Here is a 24,346-nt window from a genome sequence, read left to right on the forward strand (position 1 = left end):
AGATGCTTAGGACTTGGATAATTCCACATAGTATTTGTACCAGGTACAAAATACACAGGGTTGACTGGTCAAGGAAATGTGTTACATTTGGATAACTTGGTTGAGATGGTAAAATAACTGACGCATTTTGAAGTGACCATTGGTAGTAAGCTTCAGTGGTTCTTGAAGTTGCAATAAAAATATCAAGGCAATTTGACAAGCTACTCTGGCTCAAGTAGATGTTAGTGGTAGCCAAAGTTCACAATTGTGTCAATGAAGCTGGATTCCATTAAGTCAATCAATAACCAAGGAAATAGTTAATTGAGATATGATCACAAACCGGAAAAACAGGATAAATTAAAGAAGTAAGAGGAATAATCACATTTCTCGATAGTCACATGCTATCAGACAGCAGAATCTGATGTCTGGAAGATAAAGCAGGCAGATTTTAAAAATGGAAAATGAGACCATGGGCCAGGACATAATTCCATAAAAGCAGTCAAATGAGAATCTTTCTGAAAAGCAGATAAGGTCCTCACAGAAGGGAATTGCCTAAAAACATGTGGAACATAGCTCCTATGCTACAAGAATAATCTGCCCAAGGTCACACAGGTAAGTTGTAAAGTAGGTTTTCAAAACCAGTTTGAATGACACCAAAGTCCCTATCTTCTTTCTGCTAGACAGGGACAAGCAAGATATGTGTCTGCTCTTTCTTGCCATCTTTTCTGATTCCAGTTTCAAAAAAGTCATGAATAGCAGCACCGGTAAGTAGGAAGTTTTCACCTTGTCTGGCTCACCTGTTTAAGACTATATATATATATATATATATATATATATATATATATATATATATGAAAAAGCCAGGGATTAAAGAGGTTGAGAATGAACTCAAACCAAGGCACTGAAGTCTAAAGCAGCTAATCCATTTCTATTTTTTTAAATTTTTTATGTCTTTATTTTATTTTGAGAGAGAGAGAGAGAGAGTCAGAGAGTGAGTAGGGGAGGGGCAGAGAGAGAGGGAGACACAGAATCTGAAGCAGGCTCCAGACTCTGAGCTGTCAACACAGAGCCCAAGGCAGAGCTCAAACTCACAGACTGTGAGATCATGACCTGAGCTGAAGTGGATGCTTAACTGACTGAGCCACCCAGGCGCCCCCACAGCTAATCCATTTCTGAGCTAACAACTAATCCTAGGGTGTATTAAATTCTTTCTTCTGTATTTTCTGGGGGTTATAGAAAAGTATCTCTTTATTCATTCTTTTGTTATGAGCTATTAATGAGTGTGTGTCATGTGCTAAGCACTGGAGATCCAGAAGTTAATAGAAAAGACTTCTATTGTTAAGCAGTGCATAGGTGGGGAGAGGGGGTGCCTGGGTAGCTCAGCAGGTAAGCCTTAGGCTTCAGCTCAGGCCAAGCCCCTCCCCCTTATCAGGCTCTGTGCAGACAGTGCAGAACCCAATTGGGATCCTCTGTCTCCTGCTCTCTCTCTCTGCCCCTCCTCCTACTCCTCCTCTTTCTTCTCTCTCTCTCTTTCTCTCTCTCTTCCCCCCCTCTAAAAAATAAACATTAAAAAAAAAAAAAAGAAGTGCTTAGGTGAGGAAGGGAGTAGGTGGTAGAGACAGACACGTAAATGATTAGGGTACAATGTGCATTGATATTAAGAACAAAAAAGGTAATAAAAAGTAATAAATATAGGGACATTACATTGCGGGAAAATACCTTTTCCCAATTCCTGATGTCTCCTTCCTGGTGGAGAGGGATTCACTAGTATAATACCCCAAACCTTCCTCCAACCTTCAACTTTTCTCCCAGGAAAGGAGACTATCTGATTGATGAGTATGAAAAAAAGTGGGCATGCATAGGCAAGTCCCCCATTTACTGTCTTTCTCTTTCCCTCTCTCCTCACAGCCAACCTGCCTGCAACAGCCTGCTCTTCCATGTCCTAAGTTTTCCAGAGACAGTCCCTATGCAAGGAAGCCTGCAGAAGTCTGACACTGTCTGCGACTTAGGCGTTCATTGTTAGAAATCATTCCTGTTCAGAGATGCAAATCACATTCTCCAACATTAGTTTTATCCAAAATAAATGTTATATCTTAAGAGGCAATATTGCATAATGGTTAGATGCATAGACACTGGAGCCAAACTGGTTAATACTCCAGATTTGCCACTTAGTACAGCCACTTGACTTTGGGCAAAGTTACTCAACTTCCCTTCAATTTCTTCACCTACAAGACAGGACTTTGCCCTTCAATTTCTCCACCTACAAAACAGGACTAAGAGCATCTACTCATTGAGTTGGCCTGAAGACTGAGGTCATATATATAAAGCACTGAGAACAGTGCCTATGACAATATCAGTGTTCAGGAAGTTTGAGCTATCATTACTATGATCATTATTATTGACTCTATCTGTCCTAATATTTTTTCTCAATTTGTTGAAAGCTCAGGCAGAAAGGATAAATGCTATATAAGGATTCTCCAACTCTCACTGTAATGGTTATGAAGGTTCTTAGAGTTGTTGTCCTTTTATTTATTCTTGGTCTCCTTACTCAATGAAACCTAGAAGACTCTATCAGTGAATTCCAAATGCCAGACCAAGGATCTCAGATTTTAACCCGAGTTCGTATTGAGGTTGACACAGCTAATTAGTTGGGCCAGATTTTTCAGTCCCTGCTTTCTAATTTTTCTTTTGAGTATTATCTCCCTTTTCAACTAGATTCTTTCCTTGGATTCAGGCAGGCAGTCAGGCAGGCAGTTCCTTACCTGATTCTCAAAGATGACTCCCATGTCCCCCAGGTTTTCTGCACACTCTGGGGGTCCCTCCTTGCTCTGGCCTCTGTATGTTCTACCCTGGTCTTCACAAAGCCCTCCTAAGAAATGAGGACTCCTTTCTACCTAGTCACACGGACTCTTTTCCTGGAACCAGACCTTTTCTAAGGAGTTTAATGGGGGAAATAGACACATAGGAAAAATAATTAAAATCCAATGTGTTAAGAACAGTTATAGAGTTATCTAAATGGCACCACAGGAGTGTACCAATCAGAAGAGGCAACAGATGGCATACTTGAAAGGCGTGATTATAAGAAGTTTAATAAAGGACTTTATTTACAAAGGTATAGACTGAATTAGGGATAATTAAGCATCAACATTGAGAAAAGGCCCCCACAGCTAAGACTGAAGAACCCAAGAAAAGGACTTATTGCTTGAGTTACAAGAGGATCTACCCAACCGGAACTCTTTCAATAGTCCCTGCCTATCAAAGACCCAGGAGGAAGGGAGTTAGGGAAATATTACTATAATCTCGCTCTCTTCTGCCCTCTGAACTTCTTCCAGGGCCTCCCATTACTTGAATCCACCAAAAAGTCAGAGGGAAAGAAAATCAGGTTATGTTGTCCAAAGAGGTGAGCCTCCAATGGCACAGGGCAGGTAAAGGATAGTGGACAGGGAATCTAGAGGGGCAAACAAATAATAGCCCAGCATAGAGAATAGAGAGAGGTACTGATATTTCCAGAGGACTTCAAAGACGGCCTTTTAAAGGAGGTAATATTTGAGCTCTCTCCTGAATGGTAAGTAGGGGGTTTATCAAGTGGAGACATGAGTAATGATGTTCTGGGCAAAAAGCATATTTAATAGCTCATAGGTGTAAAAAGAGCATGCACGGTATATTTAGGCAAGCAGTCCCATTTGGCAGATGTACACAATACTTGTGGAGAGATGGGCCTGAAAATAAAATCAGGACCAGATTAGAAAAGTTCTTAATCCTATGTTAAGATGATTTGATGCATTCCTGTAGTCAAGGAGAATCCATTCAAGACTTTTGAAAGTCGCATGAGCATATTTAAGTTAGAAAAAAGATAACTTTAATGGTAGTAGAGAGGATAGACTAGAGTACTGAGAGATCAGAGGCAGAAAGACCCTGTTGGTGGTCTTTCCAAAACCCCAGGCAAGATAAAGGTGAGTGGCTCTAAAGTAGTGGCACTGATGATGAAATGAAAATTTTAGACCTATTCTGAAGATAAAATAAACAGAACTTGATGACTTAAGAACTATGATGGATGCCAGCAAAGACAGGCTCTAGATTTTTTTTTTAATGTGTATTTTATTTTTGCAAGAGAGAGAGAGAATGAGCAGGGAAGGGGCAGACAGACAGGGAGACTCAGAATCTGAAGCAGGCTCCAGGCTCCCAGATGTCAGCACAGAGCCTGACACAGGGCTTGAACTCATGAACTGTGAGAGCATCACCTGAGCTGAAGTCAGATGCTTAACTGACTAAGCCACCCAGGTGCCCCATGCTCTAGATTTTTAGTTTAGAAAACCAGGTAGATGGTGGTACTACTAAGTATGGTAGAGAATTCAAGAAAACTAGACAACATAGAGTTCAGCTTTATACATACTGAGTTCACAGTGTCTAGAGCACTGATGGGAAAATGTCTAGTTTGCAAAGGATAATAGATGGCCAAGAATGGAGAGAGACTAAGAGCCAGACATACACTTTGAGGAAAATTTTTATATTTTGTAGCCTATGTCAAATATACCCACCAGATTTTGTTCAACTTCTGTAACTAACAAAGGAAAAAATGTGACTCATCGTATAATGAAATAAACCACAATGAGAGTCAAATAATCCATTGCTGACACTCCTTGCCATGGGAAGGGTTTTTCATTTGTTTGTTAGTAAAAGAAACTCGTAACTCAGAACTGCATGGTTGTTTAGGAGTGTTCTTTAAAAAACAACCGAACCACCCAAAGTTTTGAAAAAACTGAGTGCTACTTGCTCCTTAAATTGAAGCTCATTTATTTTGTAAATAAACTCCAAGCTTCCCATAGCAGCTTCATTTTATTATATAAACTCATATTTCAGTGACATGCAATTATTCTTCAACTGAGGCATTTGATAATACCCTGTCCAGAAAGGTGCTTTTCCTGGTAGTAGGTACATAATAAATATTTACTGGATGAATGGATGGTAGACAGATGGATAAATGAAAACAACCGATTAAAGTAGGGGTGATTTTGTTAGGAGTTTGACATACATGTGTAAGTATGTAAAAAATACGGTCATGGGAGAATTAGAAGCTGCCTGGCTTTGCGGCATCGGTGAGAGAAGCCAGGATTGGAGCACAGCCAGTGTCTTCCTTATGTCCAGTTGCCTCAAATATCTTAAGACCTGAAGTACTTTCCTTGTAGTTTTTTTGTTACGTTAAATGATCATAGGTACTGGATCTCACGGTTTTACTTCTTTTGTATAGTTCTCAGCATAATTGCTTACAAATATTAGACATAGTTCTAATTATCTGAAACCAAGGGAAGTCTACCATTAATAGCACAAAAAGTCCATTGATTTTAACTGCACATTTATACAGGATCAGTAGGTGTTTATTGAAAATTACTGACTAGACTCTATTTTGTTAAAGCCCTCTTTTAAAAATATTATTCAAAATAGCTTTAGAAGAAACGTTCTGCTTTGGTAGTTGACTTTCTTGTGAAACGTGGACTGAGTCATCAATATACTGGGTAACCATGTCCCTTTTCTACCTCCATCTTTTTTTTTTTATGTTTTTTATTTACTTTTGAAAGACAGAGAGAGACAGTGTGAGCAGGGGAGGGTCAGAGAGAGAGGGAGATACAGATTCTGAAGCAGGCTCCAGGCTCCGAGCTAGCTGTCAGCACAGAGCCTGATGCGGGGCTCTAAGCCAGGAATCGTGAGATCATGACCTGAGCCGAAGCCAGACACTTAACCAACTGAGCCACCCAGGCGCCCCTCTACCTCCATCTTAATGTAGTTTCTTTGTCTTCAGGGGACACTATCAACACTACCTTTTATCACTCTTCTAACCATCCCCATGTAGCAAGTGGGACGATTGCTTTCCAATTGCCACCTCTCTAAAGAATGAAGTACAGATACATGCAAATTAAAGAGGACTGGACCTCAAGTTCAGTCGTGATACAGCCCAGGCTCCCAGAGATCATGTGATCTCTCAGTAAACAGAGCCTACTTCCAGATAAGTAAGTTAAAGGTAACAGGAAAATTCTGAAGTACTGCAGATGCTTGACAAAGTTAACCTTTCATTGTTTTAAAAATGCATATTTTGTGTATTCCTCTCTCCTAAAGGGCACAGTCCATGTCCTAGTCATCTATGTATTTTCCTTAGCACTAGCACAGTATCAGCTACCAGTAGAATGAATTAAGAAATTGCCCCATATTGCCCTAATATTTCATACTATTCAATTTTTCTTCAATGAATAAAAATTGCATATATAGGGATGACTGGTGGTTCAGTCAGTTGAATGTCCAACTTTGGCTGAGGTCATGATCTCATGGCTGGTGAGTTTGAGCCCCATATTGGGCTCTGTGTTGATGGCTTGGAGCCTGGAGGCTGCTTTGGATTCTGTGTCTCCCTTTCTCTCTGTCCTTCTCTTGCTCACACTCTGTCTCTATCTATCTTTCTCTCTCTCTCTCTCTCAAAAATAAATAAACATTAAATTTTTAAAAATTGTGTATATTGTTGTATGGAAACCAATTTGACAATAAACCATTTTAAAAAATAAATAAAAATAAATAAAAAAATAAAATTGTGTATATAATAAAAATAATTAAAGTCCAGGAGTGCCTGGGTGGCTCAGTTGGCTGGGCTTCTGACTCTCAATTTAGGCTCACGTCATGTTTTCACCATTCATAGGATCAAGCCCTGCATTGGGCTCCATGCTGACAGCCTGCTTGGCATTCTCTCTCTCACTCTAGGTAGATAGACAGATAGATATATAGACAGACAAACAAACAAATAAGTAAATAAATGGGGCTCATGGGAACAATACACCAAGTTCTTGTTAAAAAAATGTATAGTCCAATATTTTGTTTGTTTTTAATGTGCATATTTTTATATAGATCTTGATATTGTACATAGTATGTATATATATAGTCATGATTGAAAGAAAGTAAGAAAATAGGTTTAAGTCCATTTGAATCAGTACATAATACAATTTCAACATCTTATACCAATTTGCTAATTACAATACAGAAAATTTGAATACTGAATGTGTGTGTTATTCTAAAAGATGATTTGCAAAACCTGAAATGACTGTTTTGGCTGTTTTCTTATGACACAACTGGGTGAAAAGCAGAAGTATGCAGAAGTTTCATAATAAAACTCCAAACCACATTAGACTTGTCTACTGTCAGGTTTTGTTACATTCTCCCTAACTCAACCTAAACTTCCTGAGGTTGGCACACAGGGCAAAGTTTGAGTCAAAATCATACCCTTCCTTTGAGCTTTAGGGATGCACTTAAAATTCTGTGAAAAACCAAAAGAAATAGCAGCAGCTTCCTCCAGATGTGACAAGTCTGTCACTTTCAGTGTTTATTCAAATTTGAAACCCAGCCCAACAAATAAAGACAGTTGCTTGGGAGGGAAAGGAGGAGAAGGGCAAAAGAGTCCAAAAGTTCTATTCCACTCACAAAGAGGCGCTGATGTGGTAAGATTCCCTGGGAGGGGGTGCAAGTTAGGAAGGAGGAGGGGCAAGGAGGGAGGGAAGAAGGGCAGGAAGGGAGAGAAGAGGGTGGTAGGAAGGAAAGGGAAGGAGGGAAAGAGGGAAAAACCAATGAGGAGAGTGTGTCATAACCAAAGATTAGGATTAATCCAATGCTATGGTCCCGAGATCCAAGGAAAAGAAATTCACCACTGACCTCATCATGTTTGTTTGTCTGGAGGCTGTTTCCATGTCTGAAGCAAACTGTAATCATAGACGATCATTAAAAGGACACTTTTAAGTAGAGAGTTTTACCCTTTAAAAAAATCTGAGAAAAAAAATCCAATATTGTAGAATTTGCTTGGTTGCCCCTCTCTTGTAAATAAACTGGAAATAATTTTCATCTTAGCTTTTCAATTTATAAGAGCTTACATTTGAGTACTAATCTCTTTTCAGTCACTATGTTAAGTATTTCGCATAACTTTATGGGGAAATATTTACAACCCACTCCTGTTATTTCCTTCCATATGGGCTACATTACTTTCCATGTGATCTTCAAGGGATACATTCCAAAATCCCCAGTAGATTCCTGAAACCATGGAAAGTATCAAGCCCTATATGTAACTGTGTTTTTTCCTATACATACATACCTCTGAGGAAGTTTAATTTATCAATTAGACACAGTAAAATAGAAAAATCATAGCAATATACTATAATAAAAGTTTTATGAATGTGTTCTCTCTCCTTAAAATCTCTTACTGTCTGTACTCCCCCTTCTTCTTGTGGTGATGTCCGATGATAAAATGCCTCCGTGATGAGATGAATTGAGGTCAATGATGTGAGCACAGTGATGTAATCTGGCTACCACTGGCCTTTTGACAAGACGTCAGAAGGAGGTTCATCTGCTTCCAGATTGTGGTTGGTCTCAGGTAACTGAAACCGCAGAGACCAAAATCTTGGATGAGGAGGAACTACTGTAATCTTCCTGGTCTATGCACTTACTACTTTCCAGGAGAGAAGAAGCAACTTTGGTGAGTTTGGGATGAGGGCACATGATAAAGATCAAATATAACCAATGTTCCCTTCCCCTTCACCATTCTCTTCAGATATTTCAGTCTGCAAAAAGCATGTGTTCCAGTCTGCTCTGGAAAGTGCCAGGAGCAGAGTGGTAAAGGTCCTTCCTCTGCAAGGCTGAGAAAAGGCCATGATAAGTCAAGTCCAGGCCTGGATTGGATATTGACTTATTAGGAGACTATCTCCTGGGAATAGGATGCAGCTTGGAAAGGAGAGAATTTCTTTGCCTTTGGGAAACACAAAATGTATAGATTGCATATATCTCTGTATGAAACACCCCACAAAGCAAAACTTAGAGGTATGTGTAAGAAAAATGCATGTCTGGACCAGGAAACAAAAAGAGAGACAAGAAAAATATTTGTGTAACAAAGCAAAAGAAGGAAGACCGCTCAAATCTAGCAAACGGTACTAGCTTCCCATAGATAGAGAAAGAAGGGGATCAAACTAAAAAACAGGTTGAAATGTTACAAACTCAGATGAGTCTTGCTGAAAAATAGCAGTGGAACAGGGGAAGGAAATATAACACCAGAGGCCTAATCTCTTCTAAGCTATAGAAAAAGATGTAGCTGAAAAGAAATGCTACTCAAAGCTTGTGACATTCAAAGTGAAAGGCAAGGTCTTAAGTTGTATGTAACGCACAGAATAAAAACTCTCCAGGCCCATAGGGGCACAATTTTTAAAAGCAGTATTAATTCAAGTCTCTAGGGATTATCCTATTGAAACAACTTTGGGAAGTCATCCATAGGAAGCAGGTGTCTTAGCTGTGGCAAGAGTAAAAGCAGTAATCCCTGTGGCTTTGGATTGAAATGCTGTTCATCAGACATCACGGAGGCCAAGACAGAGTCCCACTCTTCAGCATGGGATGTTGGAAACATGAGACTCAATGGGAAAAGGGAAATGAAGAGGTTTTACGTACATTAGGAAGGGAAGGAGAGCAGCACTTTAAGCAAAACCTACACTGCTCAGATCCTCTGCTGCAGGAGCATAATGGACTTTGATCCATCATCATGTTCATACCAAGGCCACCCTGTCTGCTGCCTGCTCTGAGCCAATGACTAAGGATGGCTGGGGTACTAAAGCAGGCCCTTTCAGTGAGGCATAGCCATTTCAGTGGGGTAGAAATCCTCCGACAAGAAACTTTGGCTCAAGGGTTCTCCTTCAACCAGGTTTAAGTTTTCTAGGAACTGCACTATAGTCTAAGAGTCTTCCAATCCAGGTAAGAAAATTCCTTTCCTTCTCTTCTTACACAGGGGTCAGACCAGCATTGTGGTTTAAAGGCTCTCCTCTCCTTCTATCCCCTCTCCCAGTTAATCTCTTACATGTTTGGTCCATTCTTGGAATCTGCTTCTTAGTGGACCTATGTAATCCACTGTGTGCAGTTGACCCTTGAACAACACAGATTTGAACTGTGCAGATCTGCTTAAATGCAAAACTTTTTTTTTTTATAAATACAGAACAGTGCTGTGAATCTATTTTCTTTTCCTTATGATTTTCCTAACCTTTTCTTGTCTCTATCTTACTTTATTGTAAGAATATAGTAAGTAATACAGATAATATACACATATGTTAACCTACTGTTTACATTATCTACAAGGCTTCCAGTCAACAGTAGCCTATTAGTAATTGGGTTTCTCAGGAGTCAAAAGTTATACATGGATTTTTGATTGTGTGGGGGTCAGCATCCTGAACCTCTGCATTGTTCAAGGGTCAACTGTAATTGGACAACTTGGCTAGACATGATTTACGTTGGGAAATAAAAGAGGAAATTGATTTTCGGCCTTGGGCACAATGTTGCCTCTAACTTAATTTAGTTAATATACTCATCTGGCCTATTTCAGAGCATTCTGAAGGCAGAAGCAACATTATTCACCGGCAGTATATCAGGAAGAGCATGATTTGTGTTGGAGGAACAGCCTTATGAAAGTAAGAATACGATGATCCTGATAGTCTGGTGATGTCTTCACCACAAGGGGATAGCCACAGCCTGGTTGAATACAGGCCAGCTGGTCTGGCCTGGACCAGGATTAAGAGAACAAAAGTCTAGGAAATGCTCCCCCCCCCACGCCAATGTTTATAGAAGGAACTTCACTAATGTAACACTCTTGTCAACTCTCTGACAACCCCTCTCAATCCTCCCACAGAAAAGAGGATGACTTCTCATCTTGATGACTTAGAAAGAATTTTATTTTATTTTTAACATACTTATTATTTTGGGGACAGTGCAAGTGGATGTCGGGGGAAAGAGAGAGGGAAACAGAATCTGAAGCAGATTCTGTGCTGACAAGATGACAGCAGTGAGCCCAATGTGGGGCTTGAACTCCTGAACTGAGAGATCATGACCTGAACCAAAGTCAGGCATTCAACCAACTGAGTTACCCAGGTGCCCCAGAAAGAAGAATTTTAAAATGCTTATCTTAGCCCCTGCTTACCTCATTTTAACCCAGGATCCACAAAGAGCATTCATTCTATCCTGCTTCTCCATGCCATACATTATACAGAGGCAGGCTTTTGCCTAGGCAGACCAGTGGTTTCAAGGCTACTCAATGTATGGCCATGGTTCTACATCAGGATGCCTATTGTTGCCATACATCTAAGCCACATCTTTAGTTGGAATCTTTATCAGTTGAACAGGTGATATTTTGATCACCATCTAGCTTCTCCTGTTCTGTCTCACAATGAGTCCTAAACATTCATGGGGAGAAAGTTCTATTATTCCCTTTGTACCTAAGAGGAAATGGAAATATGGTGAGCCAAGCAACTCTCCCAAGATCATATAGTTAACAAGTGGTGGAATTAGAATTCAAGAAGAAATTGATTTATTAGCATCCATGTTTTTTAATTTTTCATTTCTTGTTATAATTATATTTTCATAAGGAAAGCTTTTGACACACACAAATTAGAAACATCCAACTAGTGAAAACGTTACTAGCATTCCTAAGGTTTTGCTCTTTGGTCTTGCATTTATTTATCTTGGATTGCTTTTAAACTTTTAAATGGTCATATTTGAAATCTCTCACCAAATGTCTTGACAAATACTTCAAAAGAGGTGATTTGAAGGAAAACAACTTCTAACTATCTGATTTTCTCATTTGACCTCTACCACATGACAAGGAGTCCAAAGTTGTGTTGCCCCAATATTTTCATCTTTGTGTTGGGGACCTGTAAAGGCTTGAATCTAGATATTTGAAATGGCCTGAACATAATAGTCAAGGAAGTAGAATTAACATGAGTAAGTACACATCTTAAAAATCAGATAAAATTTATCAGACTCGAAAATCTACTCCACCTAGGTAGGGTATTCATTCCCTGAGCAAACATTTATTAAGCATCATGTTTTCAGATACTAGTGATCTCAGATCAATGACCCTAATACTGTCTTTTGACACCTTGTAGCCTACCTTTTCTATGCATAATTTGGGATTTCAAACATTGCTGATTAATAAAGTTTTCATGATGGTATCTTCAGCAGTTGGTCCTATTTTGTCTGGGCTGTATTATTATCTGTAAAGCATTGTTGGTTTATGCAATGATTTAAATATTTGGTTGGAACCTAGTTTATAAAAGTGAGTGGAAAGCAGAAAATGCTAATACTTATGGCTGAGTAAAGAAAGATGGAAATTACAGGCATGCTAAAAGCAGCAAATATGTGGCCTCAATTACATTTTTATTGGACTTAGGCTGGTCAACTATTTAATTAGAAGTGCAAGAAACAAATTTGTTCAAAATGCAGAGATGTAGCAACAGAAAAAATAGATTCATAAACTTATGAATTGGAAACTAGCATCAAGAAATGCCCCAGGAATCCAAAGGCAAAGAGAAACTTCTGTTCCATAGCTCTGTGAAAAGGGATACACACAGCTCATGGCTCAATTCCTCTATGAGGGGGAGAAAGGAGGCTGATGCTTAACTTTCTCCTGAGAAAGTCAGCATACTATCTCATGTTTGATTCCCTAAAAAAATCCCCTGAAAAGCACTCTTCACAAGCCCTAACACTAAAATACATTTCTTCTGACTACTAAATGCCCTTTCCAGTAAGCGGAGAGCTAGAATTTGAAGTAAGAAACTACTTTAGGAAATGCATGTTTGTGTATATTAGGCATTTAATTATGCATGAAATATTCACTATGGTATTAGAACATTTTCAGTTTCATATAACAGAAAAATAACTACAGCAAAACACTGTGACAGGCACTTTGAATCAGCACAGTCAAAAACAACTTTCCCTTTTCTTCACACCACCCATCCTGAGGAGCCAGTTCTTCCCTTGAGAGAAGTCCAGACCAGGACCTCTGTGGGGTCACCTGGCTGGCTCAGTCAGTAGAATATGCATCTCTTGATCTCAGTGTTGTAAGTTCGAGCCCCATATTGGGTATAGAGGTTACTTAAGAAGAGAAAACCTTAAAATAAAAAAAAAAGTTCTTCCAATTATATCTAGTCATATGAATAGTCCTATTTTGTTAATCAACATGTTCAGTAATTTAAATGTAAGAGTTGAAAGTCCAAATTCCATTTAAGGTTAAAGGCTCTCACCTTAACAAAGTGCTTTCAGTGAAAGGAAGATGTTAGTTAGCCTCATCTCTGTCCCCCTACTTGGTGCTTCTCTTCCTCTGTCCCCACTTGTCCCTGGGCTGCCTCTGGATCCTCCAATATTAAAACAGAGGAGGAATAAGAATAAAGGGTAGGAAATGTCTTACCTGACTGGCACCAAGGGTACTTTGGCATTGGTTTCCTCTGGTTGTGGCAAATGTTTAAAGCTGTCTTTTTCTGGTGGGTGTTCGAAGCTGACTATTTTTCTCATGGGTGGTTTCATAGGTACTTTGGAGGCTCCCACATTGAACTGCCCGTACTGTGGGTGAAACATTTACCTCCGGCTGGTCACTTATATTTCCTCCCACAGCAGTGGGAATCAGGCGAACCAGTCCTTTGTTGGGGTCACTTCATCTTTTTGAGTAGAACTCTTGAGTGAAATTTGAAATGACTCCAGGTTGGCTCTCTTCTGCTGAGCCCACATCTAATCCATGAGAAACACTATCTTTGTCTCTGCTTTCAGCATAAAGGCAACCGGCACTCAGTGCAAGCTGGGTTCTGTTTTTCTCTTTCTCTGTACTTTAGATCAATAGCCACAGCTTCTTGTCTTACCTATCCAAGTTTATTTATTTAAACTTCATCACCACTCATCCGCTGTATTACCAATAGTCGTTTTTTTTTTAATTTTTTTTTTTTTTTGAGAGAGAGAGAGACAGCTTGAGCAGGGGAGGGTCAGAGATAAAGGGAGACACAGAATCTGAAGGAGGCTCCAGGCTCTGAGCTAGCTGTCAGCACAGAGCCCAACGTGAGGCTCGAACCCCCAAACTGTGAGATCGTGACCTGAGATGAAGTCTGATGTTCAACTGCTCAACCGACTGAGCCACCCAGGCGCCTCCCAATAGTTGTTTTTAGTACCTTTCCAAGTACAGCTTCTCCAGGACTATAAGCATGATTCCCCATTCCTTCTTACAAAAAAAGGGTCAAATTATAAGCATTCTTGAGATTATATGATATATATGATATTATCTTATATGATAATTATTTTATATATTATTATTATATATACTTAAACAAATTTCTGTAACTATTATTCTTTTGTGCCACTAAAGATCTAAAAGGAGCTTTGGAAAGCCTGGCACAGAGCTCTCTGCCTCATGAATGAATACATCAAGTCAAGGAAGAGAATATGAAACACGGTCTACTCTTAGCTCTTAAACAGATGTCCCAGAGAGGTGTGATAAATAGGACAACTTTCCTTGTTACTTCAAATAGCTTGATGATAGCCCAGCCTTTTGACAGCCCCAGACACCTTTGCCCAAGCACTCAGTTGTGGAAAACCATCTCCATTACAGTAATGGAGATTCCCTCTTCAACCAAAGTGATTCATGGGTTTCTCCATCCTGCTGGATCCCCTTCCACTGGTGGGAAGAATCTAACTGAGAGATGTGCCCAGGAAGCTGGTCCCCATAAGCTTGAGATAGGGACCATATACCTATTTGTGCTATGTTGGGTGTGAAGCATGAAACCATATGTATACAGTGAGGCACCAGTTCTCTATACTGAGAGTTAAAGGCTTTACCAAATTTTAGGTGGAAGTGAAAGGTGGGGACTGGTGACAGGTCAGAGCAGGGGGTCAGTCTCAATATTTTTTTCTGACTACATGCTCTTCACAGGATTTTCTCATGTGTGAAGTTACTTGGCTCACACTTTGAAAGGTCTCATTTAGTCATGGTTATGTGCATAGATGTTGGGAATTAGACAACTTGGATTTTAATTTTCATTCTTTCACTAACTAAAAGTGTGGCCTTGGACAAGCTCCCTGAGCAAATTCATGGGATGAGGGGTAGAAGTGCTCACTTTCACTCCTTAAAGCATCTAAAAATCTGTTGAAATAAGAGTCTGGAGACCATGGCTATCTTATTGCCCTGAAGGGAGCATGTAGACAGGATTAATTGGCCAGGGAAAAGCCCCTGCTCTATTTTTATGGAGTTGCCATTCCCCTAGAGTTACCAACAACTCAAGAGATGAGTCTTCCAGAAAGGAGATTGAATCAGTAATCAAGAAACTCTCAACAAACAAAAGTCCAGGACCTGATGGCTTCACAGGCAAATTCTACCAAACATTTAAAGAACAGTTAATACCTATTCTGCTCAAGCTATTCCAAAAAAATAGAAGAGAAAGGAAAACTTCCAAATTCATTCTATGAAGCCAACATTACCCTGATACCAAAACCCAAAAAAGACAACACTAAAAAAGAGAACGACAGGCCAGTATCTTTGATAAACATAGATGCAAAAATCCTCAACAAAATACTAGCAAACAGAATCTAACTCACCACGATTAAGTGGGATTTATTCCCTGTAGGCAAGGGTGGTTCAATATTCATAAATCAATTAATATGATACATTGTATCAATATGAGAAAGGATAGGGGAGGGACACCTGTGTGGCTCAGTTGGTTGACCGACTGACTTTGGCTCAGGTCATGCTCTCATGGTACATGGGCTCGACCCTCATGTCAGGCTTTGTGCAGACAGCTCAAAGCCTGGATTGTACTTCAGATTCTGTTTCTCCCTCTCTCTCTGCCCTCCTGTGCTCATCATGCTCTGTCTTTCTCTCAAAAATAAATAAACATTAAAAAAAAACAACAACAACAGAGAAAGGATAGGGGCACCTGGGTGGCTCAGTCTGTTAAGCATCTTGCTCTTCATTTTGGCTCAAGTCATGATATCATAGTTTGTCAGATCAAGCCCCCTCGTTGGGCTCTGTGTGTGCATAGAGTCTGCTTGGGATTCTCTCTCCCTCTCTCTCTGCCCCTCCACCCCCACACACTCTCTCTCTCAAAATGAACAAACGTTTTTTAAAAAGAGGGAAAATATATTTTTTAAAAACCCCAAATGATCATTTCAGTAGATGCAGAAAAAGGATTTGACAAAGCAAAACATCCATTCATGATAAAAGCCCTCAACAAAGTACGTTTAGAGGGAACATACCTCAGCATAACAAAGGCCATTAAAAAACCCACAGTGAATGTCATATCCCATTGGGAAAAAACTGAGACTTTCTCCCTAAAGTCAGGAACAAGACAAGGACATCTACTCTTACCACTTTTTATTTCACATAGTGCTGGAAGTCTTCACCACAGCAATCAGACAACAAAAAGAAATAAAAGGTATCCAAATCGGCAAGAAAGAAGTAAATTTTCACTATATGCAGATGAAATAATAGTCTATTTAGAAACCCCTAAAAATTCCACTAAAAAACCACTAGAACTGGTAAATGAATTCAGTAAAATTGCAGAATACAAAATCAATGTGCAGAAATCTGTTGCATTTCTATACATTAATAGTGAAACAACAGAAAGAGAAATTAAGGCAACAATTCCATTTACAACTGCACCAAAAATAATAAGATGCCTAGGAATAAGCCTAACCAAAGAGGTGAATGACCTATACTAGCAAAACTATAAAAACACTTAGGAAAGAAATTGAAGATGACACAAAGAAATGGGAAAACATTCCATGCACATTAATTGGAGGGAAAATATTGTTAAAAGGTCTATACTACTCAAAGAAATCTACACATTTAAATCAATACCTATCAAAAAACCAATAGCAGGGGTACCTGGGTGGCTCAGTCAGTTAAGTGTCCAACTCTTGATTTCAGCTCAGGTCATGATCTCATGGTCCTGAGATGAAGCCCCACATCAGGCTCCACTTTGTGCATGGAGCCTGCATGGTAGTGTCTCTCTCTCTCTCTCTCTCTCTCTCTCTGCCCTTCCCCTGCCCTTTTTCTCTTTCAAAATAAAATAAATAACTAAAATTGTTTTTAAAAATAACAAAAAAAACCCCACAGAATACCAACATCATTTTTCACATAACTAGAATAAAAACCTAAAATTTATATAGAACCACAAAAGACCCCAAATAGCCAAAGCAATCTTGAAAAAGAAAAACAAAGCTGGAGATATCATAATTCCAGATTTTAATTTATATTACAAAGCTGTGGTCATCAAAACAGTGTAGCACTGGTACCAAAATAGACACATAGATAAACGGAGCAGGATAGAAAACACAGAAATAAACACACAATTGTATGGTCAATCAATCTTCAACAAAGCAGGAAAGAATATCCAATGGGAAAAAAGACAGTCTCTTCAACAACATGCAAAAGAATTAAACTGGACCACTATTTTATACCATACACAAAAATAAATTAAAAATGGATTAAAGACCTAAATGTGAGACAGGAAATCATAAATATCCTAGGAGAGCATAAGTAATAATGTCTCTGACATTGGCCATAGCAGCTTTTTTCCTAGATATGTCTCCTAAGGCAAGGGAAATAAAAGCAAAAATAAACTATTGGGACAAAATTTAAAAAAAATACAACCTTCTGCACAGAGAAGAAAACAATCAACAAAACTAAAAGGCAACCTACCGAATGGGAGAAGAAAGTTGCAAATGACATATCTGATGAGGGGTTGTATCCAAAATATATAAAGAACTTACACCAATCAACACCCAAAAAAACAAATAATCCAATTAAAAATGGGTAGAAGACATGAATAGACATTTCTGTAAAGAAGACATCCAGATCGGGGCACCTAGATGGCCCAGTTTCTTGATCTCCAAGTGGTGAGTTTAAGCCCCACATGGGGTGTAGAGATTACTTAAATAAATAAAACTTTAAAAAAAAAAAACCTTAAAAGAAAAGGCATACAGATGGCCAGCAGATGCATAAAAGGAAGCTCAACCACTCATGATCAGGGAAATACAAATCAAAACTACAATGAGACATCATTTCACACCCGTTAGAATGGCTAAAATCAAAAACACAAAGGGTTCCTTGGTAGCTCAGTTGGTTAAGTGGCCGACTCTCGATTTTGGCTCAGGTCATGACCTCATTGTTTGTAAGATCGAGCCCTGAGCTGGGCTCTGCACTGACAGCATGGAGCCTCCTTGGGATTCTCTCTTCTGCTCTCTCTCTCTCTCAAAATAAAATAAACTTAAAAAAAAAAAACACAAGAAACAAATGTTTGCAAGGATGTGGAGAGAAAGGAACCTCTCACACTACTGGTGGGAATAAACTGGGACAGCCACTGTGGAAAGCAGTATAAAGGTTCCTCAAAAAGTTAAAAATAGAGTTACCCTATGATCCATTAATCACACTACTGGGTATTTACCCCCAAAATACAGAAACACTAATTCAAAGGGATATATGCACCCTTATGTTTATTGCAGTGTTATTTACAATAGCCAAATTATGCCCAAGATATGTGAGATTTAAGAAACAAAACAAACGAGCAAAGGGAAAAAGAGACAGAGAGAAAGGGAGAGAGAGAGAGACACACCAGGAAAGAGCCTCTTAGCTACAAAGAACAAACTGATGGTTACCAGTGGTGAGGTGGGTGAGGGAATGGGTGACATAGGCAATGGAGATTAAAGAGGGCATTTGTCATGATGAGCATTGGGTGATGTATGAAATAGTTGAATCACTCCATTGTACACCTAAAACCTAAAAGTAATATAACACTGTATGTTAGCTAACCTGGAATTAAAATAAAATAAACTGGGGCACCTGGGTGGCTCAGTTGGTTAAGCATCCGACATCAGCCCAGGTCATGATCTCAGGGTTTGTGGGTTTGAGCCCCATGTCATGCTCTGTGCTGACAACTCAGAGCCTGAAGTCTGCTTCAGTTTCTGTGTGTGTGTCTCTCTCTCTGCCCTCCCCAGCTTGCACTCTGTCTCTGTCTCTCAGAAATAAATAAACATTATAAAAATTTTTTAAATAATAAATAAATTTTTAAAAAGAAAAAGAGAGAGATGGGTCTGACCTGGTCTATACCTTCCCCAGGCTATAGCCAGAGGACCTCAGACAAGAACTCAGGCAGCCAGCCCCCTGTTTTAAAGTGGAAGGACGCAGACAATGCAGATTTCAAGTAGGAATTTGAAAAGACCCAGGGATAGCCACAGCTGGGTACTCAGAAGATGAGAACTTAGTTTATGAACAAAGAGGAAGAATCCCTAAAATCCTCAACCGCATTACTTTGGGGACTGTTATTCCAGTGTGGCACCACTGATCTGATAGCCACTCTCCTCACGTTCACTTCCAACACCAGTCCTGCTCTTTCCAATTTAGACAGCACCCTTGATCTGGCAGCGATCCACCCCGATTGCAACACCAGCGCACACTGCATGCATAACTGGGGCCCAGCCCCTGCTTCCTGAAACAGTCAAATGACAGTCACCTGAAATAGGGAGTCGTGGTAAAATTCTGAAACTGAAAAACACGTGGCTGTGAACAGTGCTATTCGCTGGAGCTAAGTGATTTACTTCCTTACCTAAAATTCCATCCCTTGAATATGCCTCAAAAGACATCTGGCTCACAGATAAATAATAAAAGAAATAAGAAAGCTACAGAGAGCTTATGCCCCTTTTCCGCTCTGCCGTCTCATGGTTAATGTTAGCTCTGTCATGTTCCAGGCAGTGTGTGGCACAACACCTCTACCTATGCGTGGCTCTTCAGTGAACAGGCCAATCTTTCCCAGAAGTCCCCAGGAAGACTTGCCTTTATGCCTTGCTGACCAGAAATGTAGAAGGTGACCTTTTCATTTCTACCCCATTCACTCACAAGGAGATAAGGAGCACGATGCAGGGTGCACTGCAAGGGCAAACATGGAGTTCTATTAGGAAGGGGAAGAGAGAGGTGCCTTGGCTCAGTAGGTTAAGCATCCAGCGGCTTCAGCTCAGGTCATGATCTCACGGTTTATGGGTTTGAGCCCTGCATGGGGCTCTGTGCTGACAGCTAGCTCAGAGCCTGGAGCCTGCTTCAGATTCTGTGTCTCCCTCTCTCTCTGAACCTTCCCTGCTCACACTGTCTCTCAAAAACAAATAAAAATTTAAAAAAAGGAAGGGGAAGAGAGAGAACCATGTCAAGTAAACAATACCAATGTCTACTCATCCACTGACTATCTGCAGGTTCCTCTGTGCTACGGGCCACCTTCATTTTCTGCTGCCTTACTTACTCATGCCAACATACTAGGCAGTCAGAGTTTGTTGAAAGAATGGTGATCTTTGTGCTGTACTAGCACTACCTTTTTATTTTATTTCATTTCATTTTATTTTATTTTATCTTATTTTATTTTATTTTGTCTCTTTCACCTAGATACTTTTCTTCTTCTATTTTTTCAAACAATAACCTTGGGCTCTCTTTCCTTCCCCACTGAGAAGACCTTTATTCTTTCATCCCACCATACCCTTTACATATATTAGGCTAATGGGATTACAATGGATTTATGTATTGACCTGCAAATAAAACTCTATGAACTTCCCGATCAAATGGGTTAGAAATGTTATAATGGCATTTCAAAAATATATCCATAAAACTTTAGGAGGATTCTGTAGTCAAGTAAGTTTGGGCAATGTTGTATATGATTTCTTTCCTTCTCTTATGGATTATAGATTCAGGTTTGAGAAGTCCTGCAGTTAATAAATTAACTCAGAATTAATTCTGAAATGAAACTGCCTGTGTTCAAATCTGGGTTCTACCACCTTCTAGGTTGTATAAGTGCTTTAAGCCTCTGTTTTGTCACTTGAGAAAAAAGGAGTCTGATGGTATTATTTAATGGGGGCTGCTGTCAGAAGGTGAAATAATCCATGGGAAGTTGTCAGTACAGCTTTTTCTCATTTATTTAACAAATATTTAGTGAGTACCTACTATGCACCAAGGTCCCAGGTCTCATGGAGCCTATATTCTAATGGATGATCAAGAGGACAGACAATAAACAAGTAAATAAACAATAACTTCAGGTAGTGACAAGTACTATGAGTAAAATAAAATGTGATGATGTTATATAATAACTAGGGGGTGTGCTTAGGTGGCTCAATCAGTTGAGTGTCCAACTCTTAATGTTGGTTCAGGTCATGATCCCAGGGTTGTGGGATGGAGCCCTGCATCCAGGCTCTGTGTTGAGCATGGAGCCTGTTTAAGATTCTCTCCTCTCTCTCTTTCTCTCTCTCTCTCTCTCTCTCTCAATCCCCCCATCCTCTGCTTGTGCTCTCTCTCTCTTAAAGAAAAAAAAATAACTAAGATGGAAATGGCTGCTTCAGATCAGAAGGTTGAAGAAAGCATTTCTGAGGGAGGCATTTTATCTGATACCCAAGATAGAATGAGACAGAAGTCATTTCTTCACTCACTCTGTGAGTACTTACCATAGGTGTCAGGGCTGTTTTAGGCACAGAAGAACAATAAATAAAATTAGATAAGAATCCCTGTCCTAATAGAGTTCATATTCCAGTGTGGAAAGACAAAAATAAAAAGGAAAATATATAGTGCACCAAAATGGTAATAAGTGCCATGGGGAAAAGCAAGGAGAAAAGTTGGGAGGGGGGGGAGAAGACCATCCAATTTTATTTTATTATTTTTTAAGTTATTTTATAAAAATTTTTTAATCTTAATTTAATTTTTATTTTTAGAGAGAGATAAAGAAATTGGAGACCACAAACAGGGGAGAGGAGCAGAGGGAGAGAGAGAGAGAGAGAGAGAGAGAGAGAGAGAGAGAGAGAGAGAGAGAGAGAGAGAGACTCCCAAGCAGGCTCCACACTTGGCATGGGGCGCTATGCAGGGCTTGATCCCAAGTCCCAAGAACTGGAAACCACCTAAGTGGAATCCAAGAGTTGGATGATCAACCGAATGAACCAGGCAGGCGGCCCTCTTTAAATGTTTTTAAATGTTTATTTGTTTTGAGAGAGAGACAGACAGAGAGAGTGTGTGAGAGTGTGAGTAGGGGGAGGGGCCAAAGAGAGGAGAGAGAGAATCCCAAACAGGCTCTGCACTTCCAGCACAGAGCCTAATGCAGGCCTTGATCTCATGAACCATGAAATCATGACCTGAGCTGAAATCAAGAGTCAGATGCTTAACCAATTGAGCCACCCAGGTGCCCCCAAACTATCTAATTTTAGACTTTAAAGTTTAAATAGGGTTGCAGGCATCTCTCATTGAAAAGGTGACACATGTAATGAAAGACCTGTAAAAGATGAGGAAGTAAGTCTTACAAGAAACCTAGAAGAAGATAATTCTAGGCTGAAAGAAGTAGCAAATGCAAAAACCCTGGGGCTAAAGCATGCCTGATATATTCATTCACAGAAGAACAAGGGGAGAGAATGCTCAAAGGTGAGTAAGTAAATAGATTGGTAAGAAAGTGCCAGATCATGGAAGGATAAGCAAATATCTTGAGAAAAATTCTTCCAGACAGATGGAATAGCAAGTCAGGACCGAGTTTGGCTTATCTGAGGAAGAGAAAAGTGGCTGAAAACTAGAGTCTACCAAGAAAGAGGAAGAGCTGAGATGAGGGGGTGCCTGGGAGGCTCAGTCGGTTAAGCGTCCGACTTTGGCTCAAGTCATGGTCTCATGGTTCACAGGTTGGAGCCCCACATCTGGTTCTGTGCTGACAGCTCAGAGCCTGCTGTCTTCTGTGTCTCCCTCCCTCTCTGCCCACCCCCTCACTCATGCTTTGTCTGCCTCTCTCTCAAAAATAAAATAAACATTGAAAATAAAATTTTTTTAAAGAGTTGAGATGAGGGGTGCCTGGGTGGCTCAGTCGGTTAAGCGTCCGGCTTCGGCTCAGGTTCGTGGGTTCGAGCCCCGCGTCGGGCTCTGTGCTGACAACTAGCTCAGAGCCTGGAGCCTGTTTCAGATTCTATATCTCCCTCTCTCTCTGACCCTCCCCTGCTCCAGCTATCTCTCTCTGTCTCTCAGAAATAAATAAAAAGCATTAAAAAAAATTAAAAAAAGAAAAGAGTTGAGATGAGCTGAGTTAGAGCAAGATGTCATTGAGTCAGATCACGTAGAGCCTTATATTATAATGACAGGCCAGTGTATAAAATGTATATCTTTACATGTTTTTCTAAAGATACTGGAAAAATATCTATAACTTATTATTGATATTCATTCTGCTGCACAGAATGAGAAATGCTGCCTTCGAGTCAATTTTAACTAACCCTCTTGCTCATCCCCAATAACAATTATCCCCAAGTGCTATGAATCACACCACAGTAGGACCATTGCAAGAACTTGCTACCAGGTCTCCCCAAACTCCACTTTTCTATTCTTTGGGTTGCAGAAGAATCAAATCACTCCTCTCCTCAAAAATTTCTTGATTTTTTTATTTACAGAATCAATTTCATGCTCAGGAAGCAGCAAGGATTTCAAGGAGTCCCTCCACACGTTCCTGTTAATGGAATGGGCTGGACAAACTGGGCTTGAAGTGCACATGCATGATCAGAGTCCTACTATTACCTCGTGCCATTCCCTCAGCCTGGGATCCCCTTGCTTGCTTTCACTGCTTGTTGGAAGTCTTCTCTTCCTTCAAAGTCAGCAGAGCTGCTGCTCCTCTCTGAAGCTGGACTTGACATGTGTAGACAGGCTCAGCCCCTCACTCTTCCAGCCATGTATCCATGCCTCAGTTTGCTCTGTTTGTCTTTCCACAGACTTAGTTGTTATCACGTCTCTTACTCCCATTAGATTGCAAGCATGTTGGAAGCAAGGGCTTTATTTTTGTCATGTTTCCTAGAATGCGTGCCTAAGACAATTGCTAGCACAGAGCAGGTGCGCAATAAGTTGCTGCTGAAATAAAAGTTTAGAGCCAAGAATGTGACAAACAGCTTTACAGAAAGCACTGGGACACAAAGAGAGTACTATTATAGCCATGCTGTCAAGAAATTTATAAATCAATAGTGGTAGCTATCGTTGACAGAGTCCTGGCTGTGGCACAGGCACCATCCCTGCAGTATGGCTAGGCTCGTGTGCTATTTAACACTTAACAGCAGCCCAGGGAGACAGTGTTGTGACCCCTCAGTTTACAGAATGAAGTTAAGTCACTTGTCCCAGTTCACACAGTGAGCAACAGGATTTAGATTTAGATCCTTCCAGCTTCCAAGCCTTTGCTTTTTTTACTATTCATTGTAGCAATTGGGGATCTATTCTGAAGAATACATAGGTCTTTCAGAATAAGGGGAAAGTTTTTCTTTTTTTTTCTTTTCTTTTCTTTTTTCTTTCTCTCTTTCTCTCTCTTTCTTTCTTTCTTTCCTTCTTTCTTTCTTTTTTCTTCCTTCCTTCCTTCCTTCCTTCCTTCCTTCCTTCCTTCCTTTCTCTCTCTCTCTCTCTCTCTCTCTCTCTCTTTCTCTCTCTCTCTCTTTCTTTCTTTCTTTCTTTCTTTCTTTCTTTCTTTCTTTCTTTCTTTCACAAAGAATTAGTTACAAAGATGAATGGAAGAGTGAAGAAGCCAAATAGGGAATGGAA

The 24,346-nt window shown here is 39.9% G+C and overlaps 1 long non-coding RNA gene across 1 annotated transcript; it reads left to right on the top strand.

Annotated features, from left to right (window-relative positions):
* The first annotated feature begins 7,188 nt into the window (after positions 1–7,188).
* LOC115272143 lies at positions 7,189–24,123 on the top strand. Its single transcript, XR_003900270.1, has 4 exons — positions 7,189–8,476; positions 10,358–10,442; positions 19,531–19,646; positions 23,221–24,123. It is a non-coding gene; the product is annotated as an uncharacterized LOC115272143 (long non-coding RNA).
* The last annotated feature ends 223 nt before the right edge of the window (positions 24,124–24,346 follow it).

Source organism: Suricata suricatta, chromosome 11 (genome assembly GCF_006229205.1).
Source record: "Suricata suricatta isolate VVHF042 chromosome 11, meerkat_22Aug2017_6uvM2_HiC, whole genome shotgun sequence".
NCBI lineage: Eukaryota > Metazoa > Chordata > Mammalia > Carnivora > Herpestidae > Suricata > Suricata suricatta.